Raw genomic sequence first — 14,709 nt, forward strand, 5'->3', positions numbered from 1 at the left:
TTTTTACCAATTTTTTTCCCTCGTACACATCGCGCACATTGCTGAGTGCGCTGCTTCGTCGGACAGATGGCAGGTCTATGGCGAGGAAATGTTAGTATGTTAGAGTATAAGTGATGATGAAAGGGTAATGAGGGCTGGGAAGGAGTCTGGTCGTGGTTCTTGAAATTGGTACTATCCCAGCATTCGCCTGGCGGTACTGGGGAAACCACGAAAAATCCAAACTCTCCGAATGAAAGCTGAAAATGATAACCATTGCAGTATGTTCGATATTATTATTATTATTATTATTATTATTATTATTATTATTATTATCATTATTATTATTATCATTATTATTATTATTATTATTATTATTATTATTATTATTATGTTAAACTGTAGAAGCGTGTTCGGTCATCCTCTGAGTTATTTATAGGTCCGCATCTTGACACGGAACGGACTAACGGCCTCTTCTGTTTTCTATACGGCCATTCACCCCGAGCTCTGTAACTTATTCTTAAAGTGCCAATAATTTATTATAAAACTGTTCAATCAGTACCAGACATTCACATAGCGGGGCTCGTTATGATTACTAGTGAAAAGATATTTCATTCTCTACTAGATCTAGTCTTAAATCGTTAAGGGTTAAAATTATTATTAATACAACTCTCTCTGCAGTGGCTCTACTTCGTTACAGTTCAAATTGAGTAGAAATTCTGTAGTAGGGGCATACCGGTACGTAAGATTTTCAGAGACATTGAACTGATAATGATATATTAGAGCAACGGTGGCCTGAGAAGACGGAAAAAGCCGAAGTAGGACCTACTTAAAATAAACCTGTCGTTCATCCGCTTTGTTTGCCGGAGGATCCATTTTCTCATGGTAATCATCTTCGGTAGTGTCGTGGTTGATTGGTTTATTTATTTATTTATTTATTTGTTTATTCATTTATTTATTTATTTATTTCACAAGGGCTGGATCCGGGATGATCCTTGCACTTAAGTTGTTTAGGTCCACTGTATATTCTGTGGTAATCTACCAATAAGTCTGACGGAAGGCCCTGGTGACATTTGTGAATCCGACGCTGACAAGCCGGCCATTGTTCCTGGTCCTTTCAGGTTAGGTATATCGGCTACTGGCGAGCCCGAACCCAGAGCCTGGAGCCCCAAGCCTTTAGATTGTAGATATGTTTGAATATACCCTACTCATGGTATGGGTTTCGTTAAATTATGACATTTGTCATTGGCGACTTGTTAAGTTAACAGTGGTCGGTATCCACAGCCCTACAAAAGCAACAGGTTAATATACAATATGTAAATATTTACCTCTTGCAATTAATGTAATATAAATCTAAATTGAAACAATAACGATTTTTTTCGATTATTTAATCAACTGCGCAGTTAACTAGCGTCGGTGGCGTCAGTGATAAGCGAGATGGGTCAGAGTATTTTCATTGGATTATCTATCATTCGATTTACAGTCTGAGAAAAGCTTGGAAAACTCCAACCAAGTAGACTAATCAACTCAAGCGGGATTCGGAATTGCGCCCAAATGCAGTCTTAATAATAATAATAATAATAATAATAATAATAATAATAATAATAATAATAATAATACTAATAATTCTTATGGCTTTTAGAGAACCCGGAGGTTCATTGTCACCCTCGCTTTTTTGGGAGGGTTTCGTAACAAGTTGTCTTTTACGGTGATGGGTTGTCAGCCCTTCGCCCAACCCCCAAGCTGAAGTATTACCCTTTATCGGCTGTCCGTGACTGCTTATTCAATATATATTATTCGCAACTAACCTCCATATCTGGAGGCCGTCTCCTCTATTCGCAGCTTGAGGACCCGCCATGCCTGGCGATTAATAATAATAATGTCAACCCGAAATATATAGACATTTTAAAAGTCGGTATCCCTCTCCTTTTGGGTACGATATCTTCATGCCTAATTCACATATATGCTACATACCGGAGTGCGTTATATGTTGTCATGTTAGTTCGCCTGTAGGCAATCTCCCCACCCTCACCCCTTTTCATCTCACGTCTGTGTTGAATATTATGAAAATGATTATGTTATGAATTTTGAAGTTTTAACTGATTAGGACAGAATTATGAGTCCTGATTTCTCTATGTGAGTGTCATGTAAGAGAATGGAAAATGCGTGACTGAATGAACTAGTGTACAAGGACAACAAGTGCTTTTACTATTTTTAGAACTTGTTGATAAGTGGAAGTAGTTGTCTTTATCATTTTGACTTTCATTGGCCTTCTTCACCAAACTGGTTCCTTTGCAATATAAAATAATCAGAGAGAGACCTTTTCATCAATCATATTAGTTTCTCCTGCGACTCGTCAGTTAGGTAAGAAATAAATTTGGTGGACGTGGACGACGCAGGCAATGTGAATAACCGAACATGTGACGTGGAGAAAGTACATATACCGACTGAAATGTGATGCCCATCATGTCAACATCATTTCGTAATGTTGAAAAATATACTCATAGAACTCCACCATAGCAGCTATCATGTGACATAATCGTTATACCCCAGATTATATATATATATAACAGATTGATCATCCCTATGTTAAAATCGGTAGCACTTTGAAGAGAACAACCGCCAGGATCGCCACCCGTATGCCGTAAACGAACACGAGATGGCAGTACAGTCGCTAATGCAATTAACATGGGAGTTATGACGTGACTTCTTATGTAACAACTAGATGGCAGCATAGTGAAGACAAGAGTTGTTACCGTCAAAGCCTATAAGGCCGAGCAATCTGGGTATATATGATCTAGAGTTATACTGACCAATGTTTTTCAAATGAATCGCATTCTGCAATAAAAAAATTAATCCACAAAGTTAGGAGATGTTAACTAACTGTCGTCACGGGTCGTTCTCTTCGACTTCCTCCTCCTTCTCCTCCTCCTCCTCCTCCTCCACCTCCACCTCCTCTTCCTCTTCTTCATAATATCACACCACCACCACTTGACTAATTCGACCATCGATTCGTTTTACTGCTCCTCCTATTTCTCGCATTCTATTACGATCGATCCTTTCTATGTGTGTACGCAAGTTCATGTCCGTTATTCTCAATTCACATTCTGACGTCAAATAATATTTTGGAGACTTTATTTTGTTCTTACAAGAACTGAATGGGCTAGCATTTAATTGAAATTTTAATATTATTCTCACATTGATTCCTGAACAAAAAATGGCATTTACGAATAGGCCTATCTTATATCTCTTTTTGGAAATTTATTTTCATTATGCCGACCTGCAGAAATAAACTAAACTAAATAATTATTAATTATCTCAATAAATATGTATTTATTTTGATGGTTATTTAAAGGCGCCGTGTCAACTACTAGGTTATTTAGCGGCAACGAATTTTATCACAGCGAGATGAGGCCGAATATTCACCATAGGATACCTGACATTCACCTTGCAGTTGAGGAAAAACCTCAGAAAAAGCTCAACCAGGTAATCAGCCCTAGCGGGAATGGAACCCATGCCCGAGCCCAGACTAGGACCAGTAGGTGACTAATAAATATTAAATATTTTCAACTCACTTTTATTTACAGAATTGGACTGAATTTATAGACTAATTAATATAAAAGTTCTCTGAAGGATAGTTCTTTTATATATAATTCAGGTCGAAGTGTAACTGATTTTTTTCGAGTTCCAGTATTGTGTAAGTTGTTTTGTTTTCAATTTGTACACCACTTCGGCGAGACACGCTATAAATGGTCTGTATCTGTGAATAGTTATGTTATGTACTAGGGTGAGTATGTGTAAGTGGAATATAGGACATGGGTGAGGATGCTGATGGTGAGGAAGGGAGAAGACAAAACACGGTGCTGGCACGTAGCCTATTCCTGTCGAATAGCACCAAGGGGGCCGCCAGGCTTAACGTCCCAATCCGACGGACGAACCACTATCAACAGTGACTTATGCCTTCTCGTCATATGCACTGCGGAGAGATTTGGGATTTAACTCAGGCATATTAGTGCACAATCTAATGATTAGAAGTTGTGCACCGCTACCTCTCCTAGTCCCGAGATAGAAATTTTACGACTCCCCCGGGAATCGAACCCGGGCCGGCTAGTCTGGAGGCAGACGCGCTGCCACAGAGCTAACTCGGCAGACCCGTAGTTCAAAATGTAACCTTCAGTTGAATTTAGACTACTAGGCCTAAGTTTATTTCTTCCTAAATCTTGTCCTTTATATTTTTATAATTTTTTTTCGAAACTTGCGTTTCAGTCGAAAGGAGGATAAAAGGTCTTGTTATGTATTTAGGACAGGGCTAGACACCGTGAGCGAATCCAAATTGTAAACGGGACGCTTAATATTCATCCGTGACGGCATCAACGTTGCGTGGTGTTCGACGGGGAAGAAAGGGATTGAAGAGAAGTCATTGGCTCCCCGTGAGAGAGTAGAATTCACTCTTGGTGCCCAGTTTTGATTTAGGAGGACGTAATTTTTGAAGTCCAAAAGTAGCCGAGTGTCTGGCAAAACTCTACACAATAGGAAGGCAGAAGAGTCTGTCACTAAGAAAGTATGGTTAGTAAACAATACAATTTCCCCAGCAACAAATTCAGCTGCCCCTCGGTAGTTACTCAAAAGTGTCATCTTCTTTTATGATCATTGGGCTTCTAAGTCTAATTCTTCGGAACTTTTGAGTTTCTGTAACAAAAGCTGACACCAAAATAACTTTTATAAACCGATATACGTGAATATAGGCCCAGTTATAATTTGTAGAATCTAAGAAGTCGGTCAGTGCATCTCGATTTGAGGATGACTGCTCATTGTGGCGAAATAAAGCATTTGTGTGTGACTAGATTCTGTATTAGTGTCTACTTTCCCAGTAACGATTCGAGGTTCTAGCTATTCCATTACATTGCATCCTCAAGGCAGACAGTAACGAAACGTGGAAACAAGGTTGTGGTTTGGTCATACTTGGATTACTGTGTAATCAACATATTACAAAGACGCGGCCTTGTAAGCGGCGCGTCCGACGTTCCATTTCCTGCACTTATCTGCTAACAACACATCAAGGGATTAGGTTAGCTAATCTGGCGTGATTCCTACTAATAGATCGGCATCTGGTGTTAAACCGGTTAAGAAGATAATGTGTGATTTCTTTCCGTTTCAGTGTCCTATTAAATTGCATGCACTTTCGCATTTTCATTGTTACGATACGTAGTAATTAAACTAATTACTTAGCTATAGTTATACAGTATGAAGTGAAGGTACATCAAATTATCCGCAATCGCATTCTTATTCCCTGCTCAGGTTCAGCCTCAGCCATTAACAATATTGGCTTCCTTATGCAACAAGATAGTGAAGAACTGTTTTCAGAACATGGGAGGAGTGGTAGTAGGAGGCAGAAGAATAAAGTGCATACGATTTGCTGATGATATGGCTTTGTTAGCAGAAGAGGAGATGATACTAAGGGATATGCTACAGGAGCTAAATGACAGCTGTGAACAGTATGGAATGAAGATAAATGCAAATAAGACGAAGACCATGGTCATGGGAAGAAAAATAAAGAAGGTAAACTTGCGAATTCTAAATGAGGCAGTAGAGCAAGTCGACAACTTCAAATAGTTGGGGTGTACTATAAATAGTAACATGAACTGCTGCCAGGAAGCCAAAAGAAGGATAGCAATGGCCAAAGAAGCTTTTAATAGAAAAAGGAGCATCTTCTGCGGACCTCTGGAAAAAGGACTAAGGAAGAGACTAGTGAAGTGATTTGTATGGAGTGTGGCATTGTATGTGGCAGAAACGTGGACATTACGACGAAGTGAAGAGAAGGGAATAGAAGCATATGAAATGTAGATTTGAAGGAGAATGGAACGTGTGAAGTGGACAGACAGATTTAGAAATGAAGCTGTGCTTGAAAGAGTGGGTGGAGAAAGAATGATGCTGAAACTGACCCGGAAGACGAAAAGGAATTGGTTGGATCACTGGCTGAGAAAAAAGTGGCTACTGAAGAATGCACTGGAAGGAATGGTGAACGGGAGAAGAGTTCAGGGCAGAAGAAGATATTGGATGATAGACGACATTAAGATATATGGATCATATGAGGAGGCAAAGAGGAAGCAGAAAATAGGGAAGATTGGAGAAAACTAGATTTGCAGTGATAGACCTGCCCAAGGGCAGAACACGAAATGATGAATGCAACGAGAACCGAGATTTGTCCGTGAATCGGGAAAGAATTGACAGTACGGAAGTCTTTTCTTTCTCGAAGTTTTCAATTGTAGATTATTTTATTCATGTGCCTATTTATCAGTAGAATGTAAGAATCCGTTGGATTTCAATCAGTCGCAGTCATCTATTACTGCAGTATTGTATTATCGTTTTAAATAATCGATTTTGTTTCATCGCTACTGCTTGGCAATCGTTTCTTACTACGTAGACAATTTTCAAAGTCATGTGACTTTAATAGTTCTACATTCAATTAAATTCCCTTGTTTAATAATAATAATTATATTATTCAGTATGATTTTCATTTCTCAGCGCAACCTGAAGCTTATTGTGCCGATCTCCTTATTATGGAGATGATTGTTTAAGTCCTCAGTACCACATTCCTGTAAGTAGACCTATCGTGATTCACTATTTGGTGTCATCTGTCGGTTCAGCGACAACACACAGGTCCGACGCAGCCCGCTATGGAAGCCTCTTTGTCCCCCTGGGACTTATGCTGCTCCTTCAGACAGATGTCATTTGTATACAGTTCACGATACTACATCTATTGCATCTCCGGTCGACCTGAAACTATTGAAAAATAAATTAAGTTGAAAGCAACGAAGGCGAAATGAATCCGAAGTCCAACACCGAAAATTACCCAGCAATTCTGCTTCAGTTGTTTGAGGGGATAAACCAAAAAAAAAAAATTCTAATCAGGCTACTTATTTGAACCTGGACACGCTCGTTTCAGGTCGGACATGCTGTTACTTCACAGCGGTGGACATATTATTCAGTAATAGGCGTATTTATGCATAAATTTATCTTTATAATAAAATTCAATATTTTCATTGTTCTTTCCTTTGTGCCAGCTGTTAACACTAGATATCTCTTGGCATATTTGTAAATAAATGTTTTCACCTTTCCTTGAGAATATAGATTAGGCCATTCCAGCTAGGTTAGCAAAGTAAATTATAGGCCTACTGTATTATCTTATTTAATAATAATAATAATAATAATAATAATAATAATATCCGTTATCTTTTATTAATTATTTATTAGGCTATTCGCTAAATATTCATAATAACCAATCAAGGTTTCCGTTTTCCATAGATTAAATTTACTCATGGAGGAAAGGAGTGGAATCCCGCAAAAACCTATAGGAACCATGACTTTTTCCATCATAAATACAACTCTGCCACCGTTGGGATTTGAACCCAGGTCTGCAGACATCGTAAGTCAGTACTCTTCCAAGTGAGATGCCAAGATAGCTTATGTGTCCCTTAAAAGTAAAAAATGTTGTTTTAGTAAAACTTTTTAAAATACATGCGCATCATATCCAAATGGATTGACTCATAGATAGCTGAATATAAAATGCGTCCATCGGTTCAAGAGAAATCTTGATCTTGCAGAATGATAAAGAACGGCGTGCTAGAAACCATCACCTTAACATAAGGGAAAGATAGAAGAAAGATGTGTAGAAAAAAAACCTGTATTTCCGTCAATATCTCGAACTCAAGTTAGATTGCATTAATATGCTTTCTCTTTATATTTTTTTTATAATGAGTGTGTAAAGTTAACGTATAGGCCACATCTATTAATAGTACAGCTTTTACATTATGTGGTAGCAGCCCGCGAGGATTTGACTTCAGTTGAAAACGTCAAAATTGCACAATAAAATTTGTTAGTGCAATGCTTTCTTTTTTTTTTTTTTTTTTTTTTTTTTTTTTTTTTTTTTTTTTTTTAGAATAAACTGTGATGTTATAATGCGTGTTGTGTATTAGTTTTATTTTCCTAAGGAATTAGATTATTGCCTTCGTGTTGCAAATCGATTAATAATTATAATCTATTTGCAAAACGAAGGCAATTTAAATAGAAGAAACTTAATTATTTGCAACGCCTACTATATTGTGTATAAATAATTTTAAGTAATAGGCCTACTTCCGTATATATTTCTTCAGTTTTGCTGTAGAAATTATGCACTGAAACCGTCACATCGTATACATATTAAAACCACTAGCTATGATTTTGATGCGATATATGAGAACAAATTTTATTGGAAAGTCGTAAAGCAATAAGTAAGTAAATAAATATAAGACGGAAAGAATACCACGAATGTCAGATTGAAGTAATCGTAAGACAATGATCATTTATCTGATATGAAGATAAGTGACCTTAAAGGAGAACTGAACAAAAAAATAGGTATTCATTCATTCATTCATTCATAGTGTTCTACTCAAGAGCAGGTCCTTCACTGCAAACCAAGCACTCTCCAGTCCTTCCTATTTTCTGCCTTCCTCTTTGTCTCCTCATATGATCCATATATCTTAATGTCTTCTAAAATAGGTATATATGGCCTAAAAATGCGATTTTTGGATGTTTATATTAAAAAATTCTTCCGCTTCTGACAGGTTTTTTTTTTTTTAAGTCGTGCGCTACCTATTTAAATGTCACAATGGGCCATGCCTACATGCCTACTCCCTCTGCAAGATTTCTCCTCTCTTAATTTGAAAATTACTGTGGTTTTCCTCAATTTTCTAACTGCTTGTTTGCACATTGAGACAGAGAGTCCGTTTCAGATAGTACATACATGTGTCCAACTGATAGCAGACTTTCAAGATGTATATATTTAAACTTTGGTGTCTATTTTCTCGGTTTAAATTTTTCTACACATTCACATCTTCAAAATCCATCTACTCCCACATTTATTGATATATTGTTCTGAATTTTTTTGTGCTGTTTCAGTGTATTCCAATATTTGATAATTGTCATTCAATTTGTGTCGTGTAAAGTATGATTGGGTTTAACAAATTTTAATTTCCTAATATGCATGATTTTTTTTTCTTAATTTTGAAATGATTAAAATTCTTTCTTTTTTCCCTGTCTTGAAGGGAAAGGTTATCTTCAACCCATCTCCAGTCGGTACGGTACTACACAACATCGTAAGGCTATTGCACTGTTTGGCGTTCTCTGGCTAATGTAATTTGCTTTCAATTAGTCAACCCTTCAATTTCTTTCCTTCACACTTGGAGTGTTATATAGCACACATTCGTAAATAACGACCCTCATTCGTCATATGATGTAAACCACATGTTATTAAGAAGTAGAGAGAGAAAGAGAACTTTTTTTTTTATTCCAGAAGAGTATATCTTAAATCCAGCCTGGGCGTAAATAACTCGATTGAGTCACTGCAGACTATCCCTTAACTCCCCACTCCATCTTCTCCTGCAGAAACAGTAATGTTTCTTACCGATAAGAGTAGGTAGGTAGGCAAGCATTGCTGAGTGACAGGTTGTAAAAGCAGGAATCATAGCTTTCGGCTTTCGCTGGTCGCCTAAAATCCACCATTGATGTACAGTGCTTGATTGTGTGTTTATTTATGAAGCGGAGTAAGCGAAAAGGACATGGGCGGAGGTATCTCCTTTCCTTTTCCCTTCCCCTTTATGCCAGGGCTGTCCTAAATCCATATTTTATCCATTCTCCCTTTCAAATCTACACTGTATTTCATTCAGCGAATTTTTGGAATGAATTAATAAATTCCAGCCATTCGGAGGTAACTGGTCATTCTCCTATTGAATGAATGTCGTATAGACAGAAAACATATAGAAGGATTCCCATGACATGACGCCGACCCTCCACGTTGGATGAATTTCCATGTCTTAGGTAGGAACTGGAGAATCTGGGTTTGCTGTGAAAGACCTGTCCAGAGAACTATGGAATGAATGAAAAAGGTAGGAATTGAACCCAACACTATGGCTTCAACGCAACCTGAATGTCTTGAGTTAAGTACGCGTACATCATGTCTGACAGTTTGAATAAACATTTTCCATTCCAACTACATTCCGAAGTATGCAAATTTCTGAAACAGCTGGCTGTGTGGACATGTTTGTTACGTCCAATAGAAAATAATGTATATAGAGAAGTTTTCGTATATGTTAGGCATTAAATTGATATTTTTCCTCCTAGCTCCCCTTCAGAGAAATGCACTCAACCAAGGAAAATAGAATATTCTGCTTTCCTTGCACTCAGCTACGTATTTTAAGTACGTGCTCTGCACAATATGTCGAATGAGATTTCAGAATTAGACACTCCCTCTAGTTTACGTACGTAGTCGGTTATCTACCGAGTCCACGAAGTATATTCGTGCCGCTGTAGCTATCGGCTACTAGATGGCAACGCAAGCGTGCATTCTCGCTGCTATAACTGGATTATAATTTCTCTGTAGGCGATCCTTGGACAAGGAGAGAGAGAAGGAGGAATTGTCTACATAGCGCTTCATAGTCTGGTTTGTGATGTGAGAGAGTAAGAATGCACCGCGTATTCCGTTCATTCTCACGTTTTTAGTGAATAAATACGATATGACGGACAGTGAGCCGTTGCGAGTTTTTAAAAGTGTCGTGATGTGTGTGTCGTGTCCAAGATTGGCATAGACAAAGATCAAAGTACAAATCTTACAAACATTTCTCTAGAACAGTACGTTGTGTGTTCGTTTCCAAGGTAAACAAAGTTGTGAATTACAGATTTGTGGTGGAAAGGATCTTCTTGTGCCTTCTTCCCGGGTTGGTATTCTTGTAACTGCATTGTAATTAACCTTGGGCTGGTTTCATTTGGAAACTTCCTTGACGTGTGTAATTACCAGCTTTACTTGGCTTATCAGCGTTGTTTACTATCTGGTGAAGTGTCTTGTATTGTGGCTTAATATTTATCCGGTGATGGATATTGGAATACTAATTTTGAACCAATTATTATAGAATTCTTTAATAGCTTTCTTGTCTGTCTAAATGTAAACACGCAGACTAAATTGTGATGTATTACGAGGTTTGTTTACAAATTGGTATCATAATATTTTCTGTGAACATTTTACCTTTCGTTGAAAGTGAAGTTCTAGAGTCGACCCCTCTGGTGTCGGCTGCTAAGCAGTTCATTGAGTTTCCTCGTCTAACCAACATAGTATGCATGAGTCATGAGGTTAGGTTACGTCATAACCACAACATATGAATTTGTGCTATGACATCACAAGGCCTCGCGATCATTTTGAATCACTATAACCATGTCATTTTGGTTGTCATGTCAACTGAAATGAAGGTGTGCGGTAGAATCATAAAGTAGTAGTGATTAATAGAGACTTTTAGAGTATATACCATTCTCATTCATGTCTAGAGACAACAGAGAAATGGAAGTTCCCATATGTTACTCTTCCGCCTTAACGTTGTTTGTTCCAATCGTTAAGAGAGACTACATATTTTATAATCTGTCACTCACACTTTACTTAATTTCCTAGGTCAGTGCTTGTTTTTTTTTTTGTGAAATGAGAGAAAGCAACCGTAATAATTTCGGCGTCTTTTAGAATTGATGATGCTCTAACAGTCTAACGGCACAAATAAATTTTAGTGCAGTGTAGAACAGTGTTTGAGTCGTATGGTACATATTAACCGACAAAATAGGAATTTTCTAAAGTGGCATTATCCAAGTTCATGTCCACACCTGTGGAGTAACGGTCAGCGCGTCTGGCTGCGAAACCAGGTGTCCCGGGTTCGATTCCCGGTCGGGGCAAGTTACTTGGTTGAGGTTTTTTCCGGGGTTTTCCCTCAACCCAAGATGAGCAAATGCTGAGTAACTTTCGGTGCTGGACCCCGGACTCATTTCACCGGCATTATCACCTTCATCTCATTCAGACGCTAAATAACCTGAGCTGTTGATAAAGCGTCGTAAAATAACCTACTAAAATAAAAAAAAAAAATAAATCCAAGTTCATATCGTGATCCCTTCTTGAACTGAAAAAATATAACCTACTTAGGATTATGACTTGCCGATGTACTCTGTCGCAGCTTATTTAGTCTTTGTATTTTACAAAACAAGTAATAAACAGTTAATTGTACGCAAATTTGTATCGAATTGTTCAAGAATATACATTTTGTTTAATATTTTAAAATCAAGAGCGTTGACAAAACATTCACTTTTTTTATTTCTTCTATTTACGAAAATGTAGTTTTTCTGTCTCTAAATATAAAATGTGTATTCATTGAACATTTATATAAAATATGTATTCATTTTCATGATTAACATATTCCATATCAAGAGAAACGCATGCTTTTAGTTTTTTATTTGGCTAGTTATTTTTGTTATAGTAGGTGTAGCTTTTTTTTTTTTTACTTTTTTAGAACGCAGAGTTCTTGGTTATATTCGTATTCGAAAAGGTCGTAATAAGATTGGATTTATTTGTATTTTACAACCTTTTAAAAATGCTATTAAGCTTTTTTTTTCTAAGGAAAAATTTTTTTTCTTTTTTTTTTTTTAACCATGTTATTATTTTGCTCCTATTTTAAAATTATTTTTGAAGTGGGTTTATTATTTCTCTCTTTGTTTTAGTTACTAGTTTAGGTGTTTATATTGTTATAATTGCTCGTTGATCATCTAATTCTAATTATCCATTATTAGATGGATTGCGTAGTGCTGTTGCTCAATTTTGTGACGTTAGATTAGCATTAATTTTATTATTTTTGAGTTCCTTGTATTTCACATAAGTTCCCACTTTTTCTCTCATGAAACGTCACGCTATTATCATCGGATTCAATTCCTCTTCCTTTCACACCTTTTCATATAATATGATCTTACAATCATCCTCACAATCATGTCCTCGGTGGTCTAGTGGTTACCGTAGGACCGAGGTTCGCAGTTCAAACTAGACCGAGGGACATTATCCGGGAGGGGAAGTAAAGCTGTTGATCCTGTGTCATAGATTTAGGACATGTAAAAGAACCTGTCCATGCTAGTGGGCTCCAGGCAAGTTTTGTTTGCTATTTCTCGTCCACGTTGAATTTTTAAGCTGAAAAAAACTGTAGTTATGCGTCATCAAATGAATAATACTACCACTACCATCACTATCTTCACCATCCTCGTCTCTTCCTCATATTTATATAAAAATCACTATCACTATAGCTTATTCATCACAACTCTCCCATCACCATTTTCATAAAGGTTTATGCGTGTTTCAGTCTTCATTGCCGCATTTTTGCAACAGTCTTTCGTAATTACTTGCATAATTATCTGCCTGATATTTAGAAATTGTCATTTCGACGAAACGCGTATAGGACACTGAAATGGCAACTCTCTTGTGTTATGATCATTGTCGGAACACGAATCGTTTGTTACGTTCCTCTGCTTCTAAAACGGTGTAGTTTAAAAATGCCGACAATAAATGAGAATCGTTGTGAAGTGGAAAGAAGGGAGATTATCAGATGAGTGTTCTAGAGAATATCCGTTTCTTTTCTACAAAGTCACACTTCTGAAACTTGAAGCTGTGTTTTACATTTGCGCCCATCGGAGATACAGGATTGAATAATAACATTCACGATTTGCAAAGAACCCTAAAGTGGAGTATACGGGTGGTTTATACGGTATGTAATAGTTATTTCAAATAGAAATTTTCATCTCTTCTACGAACAATTATGTTCTAACAACGATCTTACTAGCTTTATTTCGACCACATATTTATCTTTTACATGGATTCATAGTTAGAACCATTCACTAATATTTAAAATTCTCGCCCCATTTTAATTAGAACAGAGTTACTATTTATAGTTGTTATAAAAAATGTACAGATTCTTACCTTGTTCTTTGCACTAATGTGTGTTTTATTGTAACCAGTAATAGGAATTGGAGAATTACATTTCTGGAACTGAGAGTTGATCCTTTGAAATAGAACATGGATGATATTTGCAGTTCCTCAATCGGTAACGTTCCTTGCTACAATTGTGTTCGATTCTGAGCAGGACTGTGACGTTTATTTCCTTCCCGTCTGTATTAGACGTTTGTCCTTCGTTTTGTGCTAAGCGACGGTCATGCTCGATACTGACATCACTGGATAATTTCGCAATTTGTGAATGATTCATGCTGATTGGTAATCAACAAGAGTGACAATCGAACCAGTGAACTTAGGTGATGATAATAATGTTGATGATAATGTTTATTCATTACAACAGTTCATTAACATACAACTAGCATAATTTAAGATTCCTTCCAGTAGGCTAATACAATCATCGGCGTAACTCAGAGGTAACGAGAGAAACTCGTGATTAAAGCTGCGCTCTGGCGTGAGTTCGAATCTCGTTTGGTGTGATTATCCGGTTGGGGTTTGTTGAGAGGTTTTTGTCAGCTGTAAAGTAAATGTCAGATATTCTCATCGCAAATCTTCGATCTCCTCTATCCAAAATAGCCACCGGCGTGGCTCAATCGGTTAAGGCGTTTGCCTGCCGGTCTGAAATTGCGCTCGGGCGCGGGTTCGAACCCCGCTTGGGCTGATTACTTGGCTGGGTTTTTTCCGAGGTTTTCCCCAACCGTAAGGTGAATGCCAGGTAATCTGTGGCGAATCTTCGGCCTCATCTCGCCAAATACCATCTCGCTATCACCAATCTCATCGACGCTAAATAACCTCGTAGTTGATACAGCGTCGTTGAATAACCAACTAAAATTTAAAAAATCTATCCAAAATACCACCTCACTTTCACCGCTAGATAACATAGAAGTTGACATAGCGTCGTG

The 14,709-nt window shown here is 37.4% G+C and overlaps 1 protein-coding gene across 6 annotated transcripts in view; it reads left to right on the top strand.

The window, feature by feature from the left end:
• The window catches only part of milt (trafficking kinesin-binding protein milt), a 344,681-nt gene that overhangs the window by 175,048 nt on the left and 154,924 nt on the right, over positions 1-14,709 (top strand). For 2 of the 6 annotated variants that reach the window (XM_069833022.1, XM_069833023.1), the window contains exon 1: positions 10,446-10,665. The exons of the other annotated variants lie outside the window; for them this stretch is intronic. The gene's annotated coding sequence lies outside the window, so the exon portion shown is untranslated. Of the gene's footprint in view, positions 1-10,445; positions 10,666-14,709 lie in introns of those variants that run through there. 6 annotated transcript variants of the gene reach the window in all.

The sequence above is a fragment of the Periplaneta americana genome, chromosome 8 (assembly GCF_040183065.1).
Source record: "Periplaneta americana isolate PAMFEO1 chromosome 8, P.americana_PAMFEO1_priV1, whole genome shotgun sequence".
Taxonomy (NCBI): domain Eukaryota; kingdom Metazoa; phylum Arthropoda; class Insecta; order Blattodea; family Blattidae; genus Periplaneta; species Periplaneta americana.